Here is a 10608-nt window from a genome sequence, read left to right as displayed (position 1 = left end):
CTCTCATCATCCTAGAGTTGGGTTGAATACGGGCCCGTCATAGGATGGCTAGTCATCCTCGTGATCTATGGGTCAAAACTTTAATCTGTAAACATTAAAGACCGACTCCAAACGATACACGGGATGAACATATCGCTTCTAATCAAGTGGTGCATAAGAGAAAGCTACAGGAACATGATGGCAAGGAACATGAAGTGCCTAAAAATACCCACAATCACACTTTTCCTTAGACAGTAGCACTTGGTAATTTGGTTGCCTGTACCCGGGCACTGCTGCTAGCTCTTCAACTGTAAACGTAGTCCTCGACTGATCAAACTGATAAACATTCATAGTATTGACATGCTTCGAGTTGAACTCTATGGCCTTCGTCAACGTCTTTGAGAATTTAGCGCCGACTTGAAGCTGGGCAAGGGCCTCTAAACCCTTCTTAGCAAAAAGTTCACCCAAACGAAAATAACTTGACTTAATAAGAGCAGTGATGGGCAAATTATGAGAACCCTTCATGACAACATTAATACACTTCGAGATGTTTGTCATCATGTGACCAAATCGATAATCCTTATCTGCATACTGCGCCTAATGTGAACGAGACATTTCTTTGAGCCAATTTGTAATTGCGACATTCTCGGCCCTCAAACGACCAAAATAATACGCGAACTCCTGCTGGGACTTCGAATATGCTGCGTTAACTAGAACCTTCTTCAAGTCCTTATTTTTAAAGTGACTCATGAAGTTGGTAGCAACGTGTCTTGTACAAAACGCTTGGAAGGCATGCAGTGGTTTCTATAAACTTCCATCGGCGTTCAACGCAACATCAATTGATTTGTACCTGTTTAAAATCACTAAGATGCCGGGTTACAGTGTGAAATGCTATCGCAAATACGAAAGAAAAAATGACCAAGCCTTCTTCGTCTCACCCTCAACAACGGCAAATGTAATAGGCAATATGTTTGCATTTTCTTCTTGAGCAATAGCCATAAATAATGTGCCTCCGTATTTACCATATAAGTGGGCGCCATCGATGAAAATAAGTGGCTTGCAATGCTTGAAAACCTCAACACACGGTAGAAACGTCCAAAATACCTAATGAGACATGATAGTGTCAACTGAACCAGGCCAAGGCTGTGTCACAAGTTGCATCCAAGTACCTAAATACCCATCAACAGTTAGCACATATAAATGATAACTTTATATATAACTAAGGATAGTGTAATGAATCTTACTTGGTAAGTGCATCTACATAGTGAATAACCAACGAGGAAGTTCGTTGAATGACTCCTCCCAATCGCCATATATTCTTACAATGACTCTCTGATTTGCAAGTTAAACCTTTCTGTATGATGTCTTGTAACTGAAGTAATTCTCCACACATCCTTGTAGAACCCTTATGCTGATTGTTGGATCTGCTTTGACCATTGTGAATTTGTGCTGAGCAACCACCTTCGAATCCAACTTATGATGGTATTGGGCCATGGATGTTTGCATGCAAGTATGAGGACCATTGTATCTCCTAACCTCCCATTTTTCTTGCTTTTGGCGATATGCTATGCGTATGTTCCAAGTACAACCGGGTCTAAACCGGATACACTGTACATCATACTTCAACTGGTCATTCTCTAGTATTTTATACTTCACAGACCACAGCCCTCATGATGCTATACCTCTTAACTGCCAACATGACTTCCTCCTTGTTTTCAAATTTTTGTCCAATCTCGAACTCATTGGTTGGATCCTCTTCGGGGTTACCATGGGTAAATGACCAATCCAAAGTCATTGTATCGAGATTCAACCTAGAGAAGTGATCCGGCCGGTCATATGATCGATAAATAGCAGGTTGTGTCAAAGCGATTTGTATATCACCATAGTAGTTTATCTCTTCTTCATCATCACCCTCATTAGGATTTTTTGTTGATTCATCATCAGCATCGTCTCCGTTATCCGGGTTAATTTCCTAGGGATCCATCATCGGATCCTTGATAACAGAACCCTTATGACTTTCAATATTATCTTGCATCATGTCAGCATTAAGAAGTTCAACGTTTGACCCCTCTTGACTACCTTCAGATGGCATATTTAAATCAACCATCATCCTTCTATTATTTCTTCAAACAACTTCACTTAACAGACTATCATCAACAATATTCGTAGATGATCTTCGTCCACCCAACTCAACTAGAAACACGAATAATTCCAACAGATGAATATTTTTCCATCGGTTATGCCACGACCTTATAAGACGTACGTCCTCGTCATCACGTAATCGATACTTAATTCAAAATAATATAAAAATTTCTCAAAATCATGGTCTGATAAACATAATAACAAAATAACAAAGACAACTGTAATATAATTTTTATAGAACAAATTGTTATCTACTTCGGTCAGATATCTGTAGTAATTTTTTTCACTCTTTTCGTGTCATACTGTCCAACAGAATGCAATATCAAATTCTTCAACGCTGTTAGACTGTTGACTTTTGGTGTCATATACGTAATTATTGATTGCACAGACTTAAAAACAATAGAACCTTCTTCATCATACATTATTTCACCATCATAATGAATGGATAACAACAGATTTATTGACATTGTAGAGAAAAAAATGCCAAGATGAGAACCAAAGAGAAGAATGAACTGCTGGTATTGAGCTCAGTTCTCCACTAGCCAAGCTTTTATTTGGTGAACCTAATATGAAGTTCATCGGGAGTGTGGCGAACTCTATGAATATAATAGAGTTTGTTGGGGGTGTGACGAACTTACCTAAATTACAAAAAAAAAACATATCATGGTTAAAGTTGAAATAATTTACTTTTGGAAATAAATTTTTTACCTATTAAAAATAATTCTAAAAAAATCTTCGGTAAAAAAAATGTACGTTTTAAATTTTATCTTTAATTTAAATATTAGAGTGTCTTTTACATATATTTATTTTATTTTTTCTAAAAGACTAAAATATATCTCATCCTTAAATAAAAAGAGTGAAGCTTAATCACTTCAAGAAGCAAGATATACATTAGTCAAAAATCATCACACAAACACAAAATCTAATTTATAGTAAGTTCCAAAAAAATAAACATACTATTGTGTTGATCATTTAAAGTCTCCGAGATAATACCTAACAATTTAGCCGAGAATAAAAAATTGAATAATGTTAGGAAGACAACTTTTTTTCAATTAACATCGATCATTTTTTTAAAAATTATATTGTTTATCTTTAATTCTAAATTTTATATTATAAACTTTTAATCTTAAATTTTAAATTATAAACCCTAAACTATAAATGTTTAAATAATTAAAATTTTTAGAATTAAAAAAGATTGATATTAATTAACTAAAAATTAATACCGGTGCATTCTCTACAAAATTTTCAAGATCTTTAATTTAACGATTTTGGTTAGTGTACGAAATAAACTACAAGAGTGGCACTATGACAAAGATATATCTTCCAACTTAGATTGTTGTTATTCTTAGTATTTACACATTTGCTACCTGTTGTTACAAGCAAACATATATATAATTAACATGTAGAAAATAGAAAAAAAAGTTATAAATGAAAATTCTAAAAATTTGGGAACTCCAAAAATTTAGTAGCTTAGAATTTGAGAATGTAGTCTACACTTATTTCTAATGGTAGCAACAGCTGCTACATCTGATCGTTACAAATGACGTGATGAAGAGGGAGGGAGAAGAATAGATCGTTCGTTTTGAAGAGAAAGATATTAAGGAGGGAATAGAGGCTTGCACGAAGAGTTTAATTGGGAGATTATTGGCGGATTATCAATTCAGTGCAAGCTCTGTAGAAGCTGCATTTTATTCGATATGGAGACAACCTAAAAAATTTCGAGTGATGGATCATGGAGGTAATTTGTTTCATTTTTTTTTTGAAAAGGAGGTGGATATGTTGAGAGTGATCAAGGGTGCTCCATGACTTTTCAAAAGCTATATTTTGAATCTAAAAAGGTGGCATGACGACATGCCTAATATTAAACAAGAGTTCTCTTACGTACTGATTCGAATTTAAATATGGGGGCTTCTGGAGAATCACAAGACAATAGAACTGGGAAGGAAGATAGGAGAAATGATGAGAGAAGTTATCGACGTAGACATCTTTATGATGAGGGAGAAGGAGGAGAGAATAGTGAAGATACATGTAATGCTGGACATCACTAAGCCATTAAGGAGGTCAGTTAAGATTGTAGACAACAATAATAAGGTGATGGAAATGCAGATTAAGTATGAAAGGATAGGTAAATTTTGTCATTACTATGGTTTTATTGGCTATGAAATCCATGGTTGTAGCAATTACCTAAAGAACTTTGTGGCTGGTGTTGAGGAAGAGGAAGGGTAGGGAGCTTGGTTGAGGGCTGATTTGTTTGGAAGAAGACTCAAGAATCAAGAAGAAAATACTAATCCAAATAGCCAAAAATCAAAAGATGGAGGGAGGATGAGAACCAAAATCCATGCCTATATGCTTGCTGCGAGAGTTTGCAAACCTCTCGATACAAGAAGGGAGTTCCTGGATTAGGGAGGAAGAGAAAGAAGTGCAGAGTTGATATAAGTATTTAGAGAAAAATAAAACAAAAGAATAGATCCTGGTTATAAAGGAGTGAAGGACACAATGAACCAGCTCAAGGAGATGACAATGAAAGAGAAAAAAGGGATTAGATTAAATTATGTGTTGTGGAGACAAATTGATAGAATTGGAGGTTTGATTCAATCTTGGTGGCTGGAAATTTTTTCATTTAGAGAGGTTTTGGAGCCTTGGACTGTTGAGGAATGGTATATATTAGCGTGTTTCGAGCATTAGGGAGGAATCGACCAATGTATGATTTTGGTTTCTCATAGATAAAATATAATGTAACGTGAAAACTTAGGCTAGAAGACTATAAGATAGGAACGAACTGAATGAGTTATTGATGGATTATGTATATGGTATACGATGTGTGTATAAAGGATAAATGAAATTGTATGTGGTGGATTGTGACGTTGATGAGTATAAAATAAACATGATTGTTGATGTGTTGAGAATTGATGGTGAGTTTGTGAAATTGAATTGAATGGATTGGTTGGGAGATGTATGATTCGATTTTATAAACGGTTTCTTATTAGAGTTGGTTGATTTTGGAAAAAGATTTAATATTAGAATTGGTTTGATTTTGAAATGATTTGATACTAGGAATGATTTGAATGACTGAGAAGTGTTTGGTTTAATGGTTGGGACCCTTGAAGGGTGGCAGAAGCTTGAGTTTTACGACAGGTGCTGTCAAAATTTTAGAAGAATTCTGAGAAGTTTTATTTTGGTTAATTTGGATTGAAAGAATTGTTTTATTTGATTTTGATTTAATTAAGAAAAGAATGAATCATGTTCAAGTTTAAAAAATTTGGTTTTGAAATGAGATTGGTTATCGCTCCCCTAAAGTTTAGAGGCATTGTCGAGGGGTTTAACTAATAAATAGTTTTCCTTTGCCTTTTGAAAAGAGTTTAAATTCAAAAATAGTTTTGAAGTTAACTCGAGGAATATGTAAATGAATGAGATATCTGACCCCGGATAAGAGGCAGTGGAATTGTCTACTTGCTCAGGGAAAGAAAATCGAGTTTGAATTATGAAATTGAATAAATATGATAAACGAGGCATGATAGTAGTTGATTGATGATGAGTATGTCTGTGTTTTCTCTCAGGTTCTTACAGTGACAGGGCACCTATTCCCTCTGATGGTGACATGGCACATATTCCCTCTGATAGTGACAGGACACATAATTCCTCAAATGGTGACAGAGCACATATTCCCTCTAATGGTATTATTGTGTAACAGAGAGACAGTATTCGGATTAGCTACCGGACATGTCGGGTTTGACTATATAACCGACAAATGAGCTCATTAGACAGACATGTATCATATGGATTTGTATGACTTGTTTTGTATGTATTTGTTTTGGATTGCCTAAATGCTTGCCTGTGACTAACTGCTATCTGCTTTACTTGTTGTAACTGTATTCTATATGTGTTTTCTTTGTCTGTATTATATGTCTATGCAATTGAGAGATCCCTCATGCTGGCTGAGGTGAAGCTGAGGGTTGTTCCACTGGTGATTCAGAGGACTGGAGGAGAGTGAGATTGAAGTGCTAAGTTATATTTGGATTAGAACCTGAGTACCTTAGATAGTTTACTTGATTTCTGATTTAAAGTATAACTCTTAAGTTTTGAATCTGGGTATCGAAGTCTAGAATTATTTCTGGCTTTTCTGGGACCTTAAATATTATCTATGTGGGCACCTTTATCATACTGAGAACCTTCGGTTCTCATTCTATATATATGTTGCTGTTTTTCAGATGCAGGTCGGGAGGCACTGCACTGAGCATTCTGGATACCTTCTAGAAGCGAAGAACTATATTTTGGGTTTAGCATTATGTTCTGATTGTATATATATTTACATAGTTGTTCTTTGCTCCCTTGTATTTTGTACTTTGTTCCTCCTGGAGGTTGACTTGGAGAAACATGTGTTTATTTTATAGTTTAGGGTTGTATTCTGGGTTATATATATATATATATAAAAGCATATTCCGACCGGCCTTAGCTTCACAGGTCCAGGTGTTTATTTTACAGTTTGGAGTTGTATTCTGGGTTATATATATATATATATATATATATATATATATATATATATATATATATATATATATAAGCATATTCCGGTCGGCCTTAGCTTCACAGGTCGAGTCGGAGCTTGTTATCTGCATTTTGGAATTCTAATCCATATGTATATATGTTTTAAACCTTCCTTTCGAAACTTGCTTATCCATCTATGTGCGTAACTTTCATGAGTGATGCATTTTCTATTTTGTTTCTTATTAACTTCTCTTTCAAGGATCCTAATTACAACTTTCTTCAATTATATTACATTAGTATTTTTTATTTTTAGAGGTTGTAGCACCTCGCCACCTTTGGTTTACGTCCTGGGCATAAAGCTCTGTGTGGTATGGTGTTACAATTTGTATGTTTATTGAGAGATAGATTACATAAGATGAAAGTGATGAAAATTGTCTCTAAACTCATTCATGCTGATGTTTCGCTACACATCGAAGTAATAGAAAAATACTTTGAAAGAACTAGCAGTGTCCACGGATTTAGAAGGCGATGATTTATCATTATTGTTAAGCTCAGAAGTAGTGCTTTTAGATTTATTTTTATATTATTTCTTTGACTTTTTGATTCGAAATCAGTTGTGTACTCTATTCTTGATAGATTTGTCTTGATCACTATTGAATTTTTTCATAGGATTGTACACTACAAGGTACTTTTGCTTGTAGAAGTGATAATCGTCATCGTCATAAGTGATCTTCAATATGGCAAGAGTCTCAAGTTCACTCGAAAGAGGAGAGAACGAAGGGATCAACCCATCTTCTGCTCCAACCACTGCTCTCTTTCTTTGAATCCACGTTGATTAAGTTCTTTAAGAATACTGCCATTAATTTGGCCTCTCTATAAGATTTGTTATTATCATTTTTGCTCTGATCGAGATTTTTATCTTTTTTTTAAGCTCTTCTTGCAACTCTATTCATGAATGTTGGATAGCATTGCATCTTCTTTTTTCCTAGTTTATTCAAAACTTTATTTTTTTTTACTTAAATATTACCTTTCACCAATAAATTAATCGTGGATTCTTTTTATTTTGACCTCTATATATAATAGTGTCCCGAAATTTTTAATAAGATAAAGTACATTTAATAAATTTTTATCTTATTTTTAAATTAAATTTTGATTCATTAAATAGTGTGGTTTTTGTTTTCTTAATTTAATTTAATTTAATTTAATATTATCTATATATATAGAGATATAGATAAATCTCATTCAATTATTATTTTTAAATACTTAAAGATAGATTTATATTGTAGAACTTAAGATTTAAAACAGTTTGAGAAGGTATATAAATATATACATAGATTTTAAAATATACAAAATCTCGTGTACGATAAAAGCTATACTTGATTTGAGAAATTAATAATACATACCTACTGTTTATTTATTAATAATATATCTTAAAAATTTGAACATTATAATTTTTTTTCTCTTAATATAAATGATGGTGTCAAAGAACAACATAAATAAGATAGTGAATTTAAAACTTTGAATAGATTGAACGAGATCCTTTTTTTTCTGTTTAATCTTTAATTTTTTCATTAACATATGTGTTATAAAAAAGTTATTATTATTATTATTATTATTATTATTATTATTATTATTATTATTATTATTTGACATGTAAAACTCATAATTTACTAAGTTATTAAGGCCATCATTAGGATATTTACAAAAAGACTAATTTAAATCATATTTATGAATTTAAATATCTAATTGATTTATTGACTATTCTAATGACGATTCACTTAATTTAATTAAGAAAAACACATAAGAATATATTCGCACGATAATTTTTTAAAGAGTTATTGTTACATCATTTATAATAAAATAATAAATTTAATTTTGATATATTGATAGTGTAAAATATATTATATTGTGATATAATTATATTTATCTTTTTGAATAATTATTTACACAATTAATAAAAATAGTATTTTTTATGATGTAATGTGTAATTAGATGCACGTATAAAATTATTTTATACTACAGAACATTAAAATTAAATTTCTAAAAATAATATCCTAAATCATAGTTGATTTCACTTTAAAATTACCACAGTTACATGACATATATGTGAAGTTTTTATTTTACTTTTTTTTCCAAAAGAAGTAGATTATATTTTATTAATTATTAAAAAATAAAATATAAAGATGTCTAAAAATAGGACAACATAATAAAAAGTAAAATTTTTTTAAAACAATACACTGAAAGTATTTATCTAATGGTGTATGGTCAAAAAAGAAGAAAAATCTTAGAAAAGAAAGAATAATAGGTCAAATTGAATAAGACTTAGAGTTTGCCTCATGAAGATGATGATCTAAATTGGGAGTTCTTTGAATTTCACGGAACAAATTGACAGAGCTTGCTAGAATGGCAGATGACATTAAAGAAGAACTTTCAAAAATTAACTGGTTGCGAGCTTTTTAGCAATTTCAGCAAATGATGGCCATCAATTGAGTATTACGGTCAGCATTTTTCAGTGAATTAAACATCTCTGTTGATACAGCCCACTATGTTTAAAAATCGTTAGGACTTTGAGGAGGAAGATAGTCACGGAGATAACTCTGAGACCATACTTCTTTAATTTCAGAGCAATCGATCAAACAATGAGTGATCAAACAATGTGAAGCTTTTAATTATTTATATGTGAATTCTCATTTATATTATGCACACAAAAAATCAGTTATTATGTATTTATATATAAATATATATATAATTTTTTTCAAAAATAAAGTGATATTCATTTATTAATGAAAAATAAACATAAGTGTGAATTCAAATCAAACAACTAAATAACAATGTAAAAAAAATTCAAATAAGGATGTTTTTATGGTGGAAAAAGTATTTTTTGGTTTTGAAGGACCTAATACTTTTTAAATTGGAGAAAAATTTGGAATTATTTTAAAATTATGTTTCCATATCTAATAATAGCTCAACTACCTATTCAAAATCCAAACAAAGCCTATGGAGAGCCCAAGCTAGCGGGAGCAGATCCTCTCCCGTGCCAATCAAAATTGACACCCTCTGGTACTAAATCTCAGTCTTTAATTAATTTAAACGGTGATAATTATAGTTGTTTTACAACATCGTTTTATTTAACCCACAAATTATCTCTGCCTTCTCTTTAGGTATGTTAAACCTTTCTTCTACCAGACCTTTCTTCTTCATTGTAAGTTTTATCTTTATAGACTACAGGCCATCAAACTTGATGTGCATGATGCCGCTATGCTTCCGACCTTAGTTCTTTTGCTTGACCCTCCTTCTTCTTCACACAACTCCATCTCTTCGAACTCGATGTTGATGTCGATGATGCCACTGTCATGTTCGACCTCATATAGAATTGGGTTTTTATTCACACTTTATCACTTAGACAACAAATCGTGAGACCTTCCAATCTATTCAAGTGGTCAATGCACCTAAACTATTGATATTGATGAACGAGACTAACATCTAGTTGTAGAAACCAATAACTTGTGTATATCTTGAAAAAAATGTTGTGACCAAAATGAGGTGGACGGCAATGATGAAATGCAAATGGTTTGGCATGAAGCTCCTTATGCTAACTAAAAAATCTTGTAATTCTTAATAATATTTTAAGATGGAGTAATAATGGCAAACAAGAACTAATTTATGAACTAGAGCATCCTCATTCAAGACGAATCTAGATCCCACCATCAAACCAAAGTGGAGTTAACTAAGGAAATATCATAAAAGCCATGGAGCTTGTTCTCCGTGCTGGAATTTAAGTTCAACTCATAGAAAGAGATGATTAGCATTGGGTTTGGGTTTAGGCGGGTTGGTATTGCGGGTTCGGGTACGGGTTTCGGGCTAAGCCCAAGACAAAAAAAATCCAGACAAAGTCACTGTAAACATTTGCCACATTCTCATTCATTTACTTAATTTTTTGGACACCTAATAGAATTTTGAAAAGTTTTGGGTACACACAGCAGAAAAAAAAACTTACGTATG

This window comes from Arachis stenosperma, chromosome 3 (assembly GCF_014773155.1).
Source record: "Arachis stenosperma cultivar V10309 chromosome 3, arast.V10309.gnm1.PFL2, whole genome shotgun sequence".
NCBI lineage: Eukaryota > Viridiplantae > Streptophyta > Magnoliopsida > Fabales > Fabaceae > Arachis > Arachis stenosperma.
The sequence above is the reverse complement of the archived record's forward strand: the minus strand, read 5'-3'. Positions refer to the sequence as shown.